The sequence below is a fragment of the Leucopleurus acutus genome (genome assembly GCF_964270905.1).
Source record: "Leucopleurus acutus genome assembly, chromosome: 19".
In the NCBI taxonomy this organism is placed as follows: Eukaryota; Metazoa; Chordata; class Mammalia; order Artiodactyla; family Delphinidae; genus Leucopleurus; species Leucopleurus acutus.
The window spans coordinates 59,477,497-59,490,129 of record NC_139161.1 but is presented as its reverse complement, the minus strand read 5'-3'; the positions used below and the strand labels follow the sequence as shown (position 1 = coordinate 59,490,129).

General features: G+C 45.9%; 1 protein-coding gene across 1 annotated transcript in view; it reads right to left on the bottom strand.

Moving 5' to 3' along the window:
* SHMT1 (serine hydroxymethyltransferase 1) overlaps window positions 1-8,000 on the bottom strand; it is a 32,865-nt gene extending 24,865 nt beyond the window's left edge. The window contains exon 1 of the mRNA XM_082861320.1: window positions 7,875-8,000. The gene's annotated coding sequence lies outside the window, so the exon portion shown is untranslated. The remainder of the gene's footprint in view (window positions 1-7,874) is intronic.
* Between the last annotated feature and the right edge of the window lie 4,633 nt (window positions 8,001-12,633).

Genomic DNA, 12,633 nt, shown 5'->3' with positions numbered 1-12,633 from the left:
GCGGAGGGTGGCCGGGACTTGTCCCGAGCCCTGAAAGTTCAAGTAGCCCTTAGGTGGCGGCTGACGCTGCCTGCGAGATTGGGCAGAGACCAGCTCTCTGGCCCTGAAGGAGCCTGCCGGGCCCAGGGCTTTTCTCCCCTCAATCTCCCTCATTCTCCCTATCACTCTATCTCTTTGGACCCAAGATGATCCACAGGGACCACCACTCGGACTTCCAAATTAAGACCGTGGCAAGCCATCGGCAACTTGATTGGGTGAGTTTCCCGTCCGCGGCTCCTCAAGCCCGATTCCGCCTCCTTACTCGTTCTTAGTCTCAGCCTGGTTCCAGAATGCCAGAACTGCATCAGGGGGCCCAAATGGGGCACTACAGGAGCCTCCAGCTAGATTGTGGCTCGGCCCTCCCTGGGTGCCGCTCAGGGCGCACGGCCTCACTGCACCCCTGGTCACACATGGTGGTCTCAGACTTTATCAACCCCTGAGCAGAGGTAGTGGTGGAGCTCCTTTCTCAATGGTCCTACGAATCTCTGGCCTGGGAAGTGTCCTGGCTGTACACCTTCCCTCCTGTCCCAGATTTCTCTTATATCCTCCTTTTCTCATCCCCTCCTGATTTCTTAGACTGTCTACAGGTCCTGGAGCCTCCCTGCCAGCTCTGCCAGCAGATGGCGTGTTACCTCTGTTCTACTTCTGTGAAGAGGTGCCCCTCCTCAACAGCACAAAGACATACCCTGAGGGGAGCTTTTGCCTTGTACTGTTATCACTACAGCTCCAGCCCTACCCTTCAGCTCTATTTGTTTCTCTTTTTCTTTCTCAGAAAGATTTCAGGTGCCCACAGGGACCTCACTGTTGTCTTTGCCAAACAGACCCGTCCTCATGGCCTGACAGCCCCAAGCCCAGTTTCCCCTGCTTAATTAAACATCTCTTCTGCCGTGATCCCCTACCCTGGAGCTGGGAGCCATCATGGATCAAGCCAATTACACTATCTCCTACACTGCCATCAGGATTTCTCTCTGTGACACTCCCTTGAGGAGCTCCACCCACTAGAGTCTCTGGCAGCACACTCTCTTCTTACATTTTGGAATATCAGGGACAACAACAAAGGCACAGTTATTGGCAGCAGCCCTAGCCCCTGCACCACCTCAGGGTTACCCTCCCTTGAGAAAGTCCATGGCAGGGACAGGATCCAGGAAGTCTGGATCAGAGCCACGGCCCTGCCAAGAAGAGATCTGTTTGAAGTGCAGCCAGGAAGATGAATGTCACCCATGAGGAAGACAGCCAGCAGTACCCTGTCCAAAATGTAAACACAAGGACCACTGGAAGTGGGACCGCCCTCAGTCCCAAAGGCGACTCAGGGCTCCCACACCAACGATGGCTGACAGGACCAAAGACTGATGGGGCCTGGGACCCTCCATGGCTCCCAAAGGACTCCTGGTCATGTCTCCAGAGGAGCTTCAGGCAGCCCTTGACGTGGCCAGTACGAGAGTTATTTTCTTGTTAGATACGGGGGCTGCCCACTCTGTGCTGACCGATTTCCCTGGACCCTTGTACAATCCTGTATGATAACGGGGGTTGATGGATGGCCCAAACCAAGTGACTCAGTACACGCCCCCCCCGCCCCCAGCCAGCTGCTTGCTAGGAAATTTTACCCTTGCACATCAGTTTCTGCTCATGTCTGAGTGCCGCATCCCCTGCTGTGAAGGGACTTGCTCACTAAGTTCCAGACAGTGCTCCAAACTTGGAGACCCTCACAGAGAAGGCACCCAGCCGTGCGAACCTGCCTCAGTCTCAAGCCAGAGGGGGTCTCCATTCCACCCCATATTGTATCTCAAGTGAACCTCACTGTCTGGGACACTGAGGTCCTGGCAAAGCTACTAATGTGCCCCCAGTTCATATCTCGTTAAAACCCAATGCTGATTACCCGTGGAAGAGACAGGGTCCCTTGAGGCCCAAGGCTCAACAGGTATCCAACTTTTAATAACCAAGTTCTTAAAATATGGGCTGTTACGACCCTGCTGACTCTGTGTAATACCCCCATTCTGCCCATCAGAAACAGAGTGGAGAATACAGGTTTGTTCAAGCCCTGAGGGCAGTTAACTGCAAACTGGTTTGCAGTGCTAGACCTAAAGGATGCTTTCTCTAGCATCCCCCTGCACCCACACTCCCAATACCTCTTTGCCTTTGAGTGGACAAATCCAGACAGCCACATAGTGCCACAAATGCCTCCACTCTGTAGCATTCGAGTAGAGGGTAACCATGGGGTAAGTGGAATGGACTAAAAATAGTCAGGCTACCTTCAGAAATGGGACCACGTGAGGCTGTAGGCCAGCCTCTTCAGATCAAAGGCCGAACTGAGGGCCATAATTAGAAAATTTCTTAAACCCAGGGTGTCTGCTCAAAAGTGTTTGCAAATAGATTAACAAAATGGGAGGTCACCGATCGGACTAAACTGACCATAGCTGATAGGAATTTGGGGGGGGAGGGCCTTCTCCCCTAAGGTAAATGAGGGAAAGTGAAACATTCCAACCTAGGTGTCAAGTCTTTTGGTATCATTGAGGTGGCCACCAAATTCTTTGAGAGAAAACACAAAAAGCTGTCCTTAATTTACACATCTAGTCTTTACAGGACCAGAGGTGTGGCGCCAAATAATCCGAAACCTACAAATCCTTTGACCACTCCCCAAACCGCCCCTACTTATCTTAAGAGGCTTGTAAGTGTTGAGGGAAAAAATTTTTTCTGGCCTTAAGGGAACAAAATCATCCTAGGAGGAACATGCGTTTCTCTTCATGCCTCTGAGATGCAAATGTTCTACCTGATCTTCTCCAGGAACCCTTATCTCTGCCTTCTTTTTAAAATGCAAATCTCAGGAAAGGGGGTAGGTAATTTGGAGCTTGACAGTCAAGGACAAATAGAAGTCTAAGTGCCTTTCATAAATATTAGTTAAAAGGGATCCATCTAGACAGGTGACCTTGGCTTGTTCCATCTACCAGAAACCCGATTTGAATTCTACCTCTTTTGCAACTGATGGATTTTACATCGTTGTACCTGATTCACGGCTAAAGCTTTGGAATGGCAACTATGAGGTCTCTGTTTGTTTGCATGTTTGTATGTATCTTACCAAAATTAACCTGTAAAAGAGCTCTATTTAAATGGCTTTAAGGGGGCTTCCATGGTGGTCCAGTGGTAAGAATCCGCCTTCCAATGCAGGGGACAAGGTTTGATCCCTGATCCCTGGTCCGGGAAGTAAGATCCCACATGCCACGGGGCAACTAATCCTGTGTGCCACAACTACTGAGCCCACATGCCACAAGTAGAGAAGAGAAAACCTGCATGCCACGACTAGCAATGTGCCCAGGCGCTGCAGCAAAGAGCCCGCGCACCACAACGAAAGATTCCACGCGCCGCAACTTAGACCCAACGCAGCCAAAAGATATAAATAAATAAATATATTTTTTAAGTGGCTTAAAGGAAATTAAGCGCTTATATAAATACTCAGAAATATAAAAGAAACTGGCCAGAATTAATTTCAGAATGAAACTGGGAAATACTCAATACTGAATCTATATCTGGTATTGAAGCTGCTTAAGCTTATTGGTTCGATTAATACAGATGTGTCTTTACAATGTGAAGTATACTATTTCTGCTGTACCTAGGCTTACTAGAGGTCAAATAAGACCTTATGCCTGTTGCAAATTTGCCAACAAGGAAAGTAACTCAATGTGAAGAAACTTTTAAGGAACTTGGTTTTTTTTGTTTTTTTTTTTTGCCACACTGCATGGGATGCAGGATCCTAGTTCCCCAACCAGGAATCAAACCCATGCCCCCTGCAGTGGAAGCCCGGAGTCTTTTTTTATTTATTTAATTTATTTATTTTTGGCTGCGTTAGGTCTTCATTGTTGCACACAGGCTTTCTCTAGTTGTGGCGAGCAGGAGCTACTCTTCGTTGTGGTACACAGGCTTCTCATTGCAGTGGCTTCTAGAATTCTTTTTTTTTTTTTTCAATACGCGGGCCTCTCACTGTTGTGGCCTCTCCCGTTGCGGAGCACAGGCTCCGGACGTGCAGCCTCAACGGCCATGGCTCACGGGCCCGGCCGCTCCGCGGCATGTGGGATCCTCCCAGACCGGGGCACGAACCCGTGTCCCCTGCATCAGCAGGCGGACTCTCAACCACTGCGCCACCAGGGAAGTCCCGGAATCCCGGAGTCTTAACCACTGGACCACCAGGGAACTCCCAAGAAACTTTTAAGGAAAGTAAATGTAAATGAGATAAGAGTTTTTAGGTAAACTCTATAGGAATAATTATGTTTTGGGAATGTCTAATATGGTCTCTCCAGATTTTGGTAACTTGAAACTAAACCAAGTTAAATGAAGAGAACTCACTGACTATCTGGGTCATTTCAAATAGGATAGAATACTAGAACATTAATTGCTGGGCAGGTCTAAGTCTACCTATGCTTGCCTTCTTAGAAGAGGAAAACTAAAGCATAAGTTTCCCAATCAGGAGAAGCTGGTATGAGAAACAAATCACAATTACTTGCTTCTTGATTTTGACTGGAGATTAAGCATTTTAAGGGTTAAAATTATAATATATGTAATGAAAGCTATTAAAATAATAAGGGGGGACTTCCCTGGTGGTCCAGTGGTTAAGAATCTGCCTTCCAATGCAGGGGATGCGGGTTCAACCCCTAGTCAGGGAACTAGGATCCCACTTGCCGCGGGACAACTAAGCCTACATGCTCTAGAGCCCATGCGCCACAACTAGAGAGAAGCCCACATGTGCCGCAGTGAAGAGCCTGTGTGCCACAACAAAAGATCCCGCAGACCGCAACAAAGATCCCGTGTGCCTCAACTAAGACCCAATGCAGCCAAGTAAATAAATAAATATTTTTAAAAATAACAAGAAGGGAAACATTGCATTATTCCAGGAAAGTAAGATGTGTGCTTTCAGTAAAAGAAGGTGTGAGGAAATGCATTTTGTTAAAGAGAAAAAGGTTAGTTTTGTCCTAGAGCTGGTTGTTTCTGAATGGAAAAGAAAATAAGGGACAAAATAGTATGGATACAAAAAGTTGTAGAAGGCTCATGGAAAAGGAACCCTGAGAAAAGCTTTTGTACATGGTCAGGATTGGCTAAGATTGGATTAAATTTAATTAGGTAAATGGATTTTGTTATTAAGAGTAGGCTAGTACAAGACTGGAGCTTAGTTCTCTCTCTGTTAAGAGAACAAAGTTTTCTTGGAATCCTGTTTTAGATGACAGATTGTATGAGGTTCTTTGCATTTAAGGGATCTGTATTTGCTTTTGAAATATTCTGTCATTTTGGTTAAGTGAATAAGTGTTGTTTCACAGTGACCTGTGATCCTATTTGACAAAGTGCTTTGAAAGCTTTTTGATATTTTTGACAAACTTCCCAAATATCAAACTCTAACTGAAGTTCATTGACCTTCAACTAACTTTGGGTGGATTCTTTACCACTGGACCACCAGGGAAGTCCCTCTGGTTATTACCTTAAAATGTTGTGTGTAACAGCAGTAATCGAGTTTCTTTGTCTATTACCTTGTAATCAAGTGTTTAACTGTGGCTTTTTGAGTCTTTTGTCATCTATAGATAGTTATTGTTGTACTCTGATGCTGTTGCAAAAGTGCTTCATCAAGAAGATTTGTAGGAAGGCTATGGAGCAGTTACAACAGTTCCACATCAAGATGATGACTATGCCAGGATTCCAGCCCTTGCTGCCCTCTGACTCAAAACAAGGAGCTGTCCTGCCCCTGGGACCCCTGGATCAGGCATCCAGAGATATTTATTCCCTGACAGGCAGGGTCAACACCCCTACTCAGCCCTGAAACAAGCTACAGAAGACGGACCGTCACCCCTCTTCTTCCGGTAAGAATATGGGAGTGAAATCTCTGAGAGAGGAATGAGACAGGAGGGAAGGGGGCAGGGTGCAACCATTAAAAGAATGACACAGCCTTTGAGGATACAACAAAAACTGGTTAGAACCAATTAAGCCCAAGATGGTGAAGATTCAACTTCCACTAGACTTTGAGCCCCATTATATGCTCACTGTAATGCATTAGCATCTAAATGACACACATACAGGCACCATGACAGTTCCGAGGCTGACCATAAAAGGCCCAAAAGTGGGCAATGATGGTCCAACTCCTGGAAATTCCTGCCCCTTCCCCCAAATAGTTGGAATAATCCTCCCACTTGTCAGCCTGTGAAGTTACTCAGCCCATAAAAACTAACAACCCTGGGACTTCCCTGGTGGTACAGTGGTTAAGAATTCACCTGCCAATGCAGGGGACATGGGTTCGAGCCCTGGTCTAGGAAGATCCCACATGCCGCAAAGCAACTAAGCCCACGCACCACAACTACTGAGCCTGCGCTCTAGAGCCAACAAGCCACAACTACTGAGCCGACACGCCACAACTACTGAAGCCTGTGCACCTAGAGCCCATGCTCCACAACAAGAGAAGCCACCACAACGAGAAGCCCACGTACCGCAACGAAGAGTAGCTGCCTCTCGCTGCAACTAGAGAAAGCCCATGCGTAGCAACAAAGACCCAACACAGCCAAAAATAAAATTAAATAAATAAAACTAACAACCCCATACCCTGGGGCTGCTCTCACCTTCTTTCACTTTACTATGGCTCACCCTTGAATTCTTTCCTGCCAAAGACCCTCACTTGGAGGCACAGTTAATCTCCCCAGTTACCAGGTAAAATTAGGATGAATGATATGTGATAGATGGTACAGCTGAATCCTCTTACTAGAGGGCTAGTTATCGTTTAGCTCAAGAACACACGTGCAATGGAGAGTGCGCCTGGCTGTGTAAGGAGTGGATTCCTTTCTGTCTTTGCAAACTCTTAACAGGTGGTCTGTGATGCTTATCACGTTCTAGTTTAATGCCTATTCAATAGTAAAAGAGTTTTCTTTTTCTAGTGCCTTTGTGGAGATGTCTGGGCTGGGGGAAGGTTTTGTTTTAGTTCTATTTTGCCAAGTTATATCATTAGCTTCACTTAGAGATGAGGAAATTGAGAGTAAGACAACCCGCAATCACATGGCTAGTGTGATAGAGACGGGATGCAAAGTGAGGTCGGTCTCTGGAGCTTGGCTGGGTCCACAGTGCTGTGTGGCAAGTGCTGCAGCCATCCTGGAGCCTGGCATGACACGTAGTAGGTGCAGAAGAAATACCTGAATGTTTGAGACTGGAGTGCAGCGCGTGCGGATCTCAAACAACAAATGTGGATGTACAAGAAACGCAGCTGTGTTCTTCTTCGATACTGCCTTACATTTAAGTCTCACCTTGCCGAATGTTTGGAGCTGGTGCTCAGTCAGCAAGTCTCTTCCACTATTCCTGCTGCTGCATTGAAGTTCAAGGGTTACGTGGTGCCCAGCATGGACTGGGCCAGCAGTGTCTACTTCTACGCAAATTACTGGCGTCCTTGGTGCATTCGTGGCCTTGGTCCCTGAGGTGTTCAGTCATGTCCGCTCTGTGTACCCTACCACCACCCAGCCTCTTTGGCTTTGTAATGCCCCCATCTCCCCTGTGCCCACACGGTGTTGGGGAATCCTGCGCCTACCCCCTCAGTGCCCTGACAGGCTATGGGTCAGCCCACATGACTGTCTCTACTCCAGAGACTGGACTCAGACCCCCGGGTCCTGCCTTTCCCCGAGCACAGTCCTCTGCACTCCCAGCCCATCCAAAGCCATCAGGGGTTTTTATTTACCCACTGTCCACAGCAGCCAGCCGCACAGCACAGCCGGAGCAGGAGCTCCCTGCACCCCTGGCTGTTCCCCTCCAGACCACTTGTTTCTCCAGCACAGAGAAGCTCCTTTCATTTTAGAGGCTTGGGTGGGATGCGAAATTGTCTTACTCACCAGGTGTCCTCTTCGCTCTAAATCTCAAGGGAGGGAAGGTGTTTGTAAGCCCAAGGCCTCCCCTCTGCCACTCAAACCCTTCTCTCTCAAACCATTTCCTCTGTGAGGTAGTTCCCAAATGACTGGAAAATCAAGAACTAATGCCTTTTTTCTCTCTGCCTCCTGCTGTGCTGTCTCTTCCTGAGGCTATAGTGGGAGGAGGATTTGGAGTCAGCCAATATTGGGTGAGGAGAGTACACTTCCGGTAAGCAGATCAAAATATTACCTGCCTGGGGCCAGGGGCGGGGTGGGGGGGGCAGGTCTCGTGCACAGTGGATCTAACCAATTAGGAGAGGCCACACAGGTCAGTGCGCGTGGATGCCAGCTAGAAACAAGGATGGCCAAACCAGTGCAAACCGGCTGTCGTTAGCCTTGATCTTCCCACAAAGGCACATAGAGGCATGCGAAGTGAATGCGTGTGGCTTTGAGTAAGTCGATTGACCTCTCTGAGCTTTTACCAAGTCCACTTTGGGCTCCTCTCTCTTCCTCTGCTTTCCTCCAGGCGTTGGGATCTCCAGACACCATCTGTGGTCTTTGTTCTCCTACACATTCTCCCCAGACCAGCTCATCCACACCCAGGCTGAGGTGACCATCTGGGTGAAGTGTCACAGGTGTTGGAAGAGAAGGAGACAAATACTGGGGTGAGGGTGGAGCGAGTGAGTGAGGCAGCAGAGGGGGTGGCAAAGAAAAGACCCACTAACTCTGCCTGCGGGGGGCAAGGAAGCCCGCCCTGAGTGAGGATCACGTCAGACTCACAGGTCTGACTCCAGACGACAGGAGGTGGAAGGGAGGTGGACAGTACGCAGCAGCATGCAGGACGGCTGGAGTCCCATCCACTGCTTCATCCCTGACATCAGGTTGCCTCTGTAACTGTCTTTTCTTTTTTTCCTATTCAGCAACACTTAAAATAAAAGGAGAACTTGAAACTCCACTGCCATCACTTCCCCGTGTTGCCATGTGACATTATAATTCTCAGAATGTTAAAAATATGAAACAGACTTCCTCTTCCAGGCATGATATGGTAGAAAGGACTGCACTTAACCCTCCTTGATAAACAACTAGGAAACTGGGCAAAACCTATCAAAGAGCTCTTTGCAAACTCTGGACAACCAGGGGTCAGGGGCTCAGACTCATGAGAAAGGGGGAGGGGGAGCCTGGGTCTGCCCTGGTCGGGTGAGCAGAGGCGGTCCTGGGTGCAGAGAGGGGACGGCACAGAGGCTGGTGGTCTCGGTGGGTGGAGGGGGTGGAGATCAGGGCTGGGGAGAATGAGCCATTCCTTTGTGTGTGGAATTCCTTGGAGTTTTGCCCAGTGCGTGACTTGCATGCACAGAGTAAAACTGCACAAAGACGTACAACCAGGGAATTGTGAGCTGACAAATTCCCAGAGTTCACAGGGAAAGCTGTTCAAGCTCTGAGCAGCCAGAGTGGCTTCCTCAGTGCTGACCGGGGGAACACAGCAGACACCCCGGAGCCGCCACGTCCGCGTAGTAAGTCCAAACTACCCCTGGGTGAAAGCTAACCTACCTTCCTCTAGGAAAACTTTAAACAAGCCTCAGACAGAAACCAGCCAGGATACTGAAGAACCCAACACCACCATCAACCAACTGCACCCGATTCACACTTCTCAGACACTCCACCCAACAACAGAACAGCAGAGTACACGTGCTTTCGAGTGACTGCGAATAAGGTGGACCACATCTTGGGCTGCAAAACAAACTGACAAATTTAAGAGAATTGAAATCACAGAGTGTATTCTCTGACCACAGTGGAACCAAAATAGGAATCAATAACAGGAAGATAATACGAAAATCTCCAACAACCTAAATGCCCATCAACAGAGGAATGGATAAAGAAGTTGTGGTACATATACACAATGGAATATCACTCAGCCATAAAAACGAATGAAATTTTGCTATTTGCAGCAACATGGATGGACTTGGAGGGTATCATGCTAAGTGAATTAAGTCAGACAGAGAAAGACAAATACTGTATGATATCACTTATATGCGGAATCTAAAAAAATAAAACAAACTAGTGAAGATAAAAAAAAGAAACAGAGGGACTTCCCTGGTGGTCCAGTGGTTAAGACTCCTTTCTTCCACTGCAGGGGGCACGGGTTTGATTCCTGGTCAGGGAAATAAGATCCCATGTGCCGTGTGGTGCGGCCAAAAAAAAAAAAAAGAAAGAAAGAAAAGAAACAGACTCACTGATACACAGATATAGAGAACAAACTAGTGGTTACCAGTGAGTTGAGGGAAGAGGGAGGAGGGGCAAGATAGGAGTAGGGGATTAAGAGGTACAAACTACTACTATGTATAAAATAAATAAGCTACAAGGATATATTATAGAGCACAGGGAATATACCCAATATTTTATACTAACTAAGTGGAATATAACCTTTAAAAATTGTGAATCACTATGCCGTACATCTGAAACTTATAATATTGTACATTAACTACCTCAATTTAAAAAAAGTCATTCTTACCGTAGATCTTAGCAACCTCAGCATATGATTTTTTTTCTTTCCTTATTAAGTCGAGAACTTCCACCCTTTCACTTAAAGGGAGCACTGTAGGGCTTCTCTTTGGCATATCCGAATTGCCAGCATCATTACTCTTGCACTTCGGGGACCTATTAAGTAAAATAATGGTCACTGGAACACAAGTCCTGCGATGCTGAGGCAGCTGGTCTGACAGCTGAGACGGTTACTAAGCAACTAACAGGTGGACTAAGCTGGACAAAGGCAAGATTCACATCCCGGGCGAGACGGTGGGAGATTTCATCACGCTGCTCAGAAGGCCTGCGATTTAAAACTTAACGAATTATTCACTTCTGGAACTTTCCATTCAGTAGTTTAGGACTGAGGTTGACCATGGGTAACTGAAACCCTGGAAAGTAAAACCATGGTAAGGGTGGGCGGCTGTACATGAATCTATACATGTGATAAAATGGCACAGAATTATACATACATATTTTATCAACATATATTTCCTGAGTTTGATATTGTACAATAGTTATGGAAGATGTAGACATGGGGAAAACAGTGAAGGATTCATGAGCCCTCTCTGTACTATCTTTGAAATTTCCTGTGAATCTGTAATTACTTTGAAATAAACTATTTTAAAAGTCTCAAAGAGATCGAACACATCAACAAGTAACTTACTGCCTTCCAGAGCAAAGTCCAACACCCTTCAAAGGAAGACAATAAAGTCCAGATACTCAACAAATAACGTCCATGATGTCATGTGTCCAATAAAAAATTAGGAGACATGCCAAGAAGCAGAAAAATGTGACCTATACTAGGAAAAAACATCAATGAATAGAAACGTGCAGAAATGACAGAGGTGTTGAAACTAGCAGACAAGGACATTAAGACAGCTTTTATAATTGCGCTCGACCATTTAAACCAATACATGAACATACTGAGAAGACAAATCAATGAAATCTAAAGCTGTCTTGAGAAATCAACAAAATTGATAACCTCTAGCTCAAATACTCAAGAAAAATAAGACAGCAAACACAAATTACCAACATCAGGAAGGGCAAAAGGAGACATCACTATATATCATACAAGTGTTAAGTAATAATAAGGGAGTTTAAATGAAATGGACAAATTCCTTGAAAGACACAAATTACCAAAAATGACTTAAGTGGAACTAGAAATTATGAAGAGTTTCATATCAAGTAAAGAACTTGAATTTATAAAGTTCCCATAAAGAAAACTCCAGGCCCAGACAGTTTTCCTATCTACCAAACATTTAAGAAAGAAAGAATACTATACAAAGTCTCTCAGAAAAATAGAGTAGTAAACACCTTCCAAAACATTTTATGATCCCAGTATTACTCATTATACAAACTAGACAAAAATTATTAGAAGAAAATTAAACTACATAGCAATATCCCTCATGAACAGAGACACAAAAATAGCTAGCAGAATATTAGTCAATCAAATCCTGGGGCTTCCCTGGTGGTGCAGTGGTTAAGAATCCACCTACCGATGCAGGGGACACAGGTTCGAGCCCTAGTCTGGGAAGATCCCACATGCTGCGGAGCAACTAAGTCCGTGTGCAACAACAACTGAGCCTACACTCTAGGGCCCATGTGCCACAACTACTGAGCCCGCGTGCCACAACTACTGAGCCCACGTGCCTAGAGCCTATGCTCTGGAACAAGAGAAGCCACTGCAATAAGAAACCTGTGCACCACAACAAAGAGTAGCCCCAGCTCGCCACAGCTAGAGAAAGCCTTCACACAGCAACGAAGACCCAACACAGCCAAAAGTAAATAAATTAATTACTTAATTTAAAAACAAAACAAATCAAATCCAGCAATATATAAAAATGAAAATACATTTGACAAAGTGGGGTTTATCCCAGAAATACAAGGTTTATTCAACATTTGAAAATCAATCAACGCAATTTACCATGTTAATAGAATAAAGGTGAAAAAAAGCGATCTTCACAATAAATGCAGAAAAAGCATTGGTCAAATTCAGCACCAAGTTTTTTACTATTATGAATAAAGCTGCTATAAACACACATGTACAGGTTTCATGTGACCATAAGTTTTCATCTCACTTAGGTAAATATCAGAAATGGATGGCTGGGTCTTATGGTTAAGTGTTTGTATAACTTTATAGAAAACTGCCAACATGTTTCCCAAAGTGGCTGCATCGTTTTGCACCCCCATCAGCAAGGTCTGAGAGTTATAGCTGTCGCAT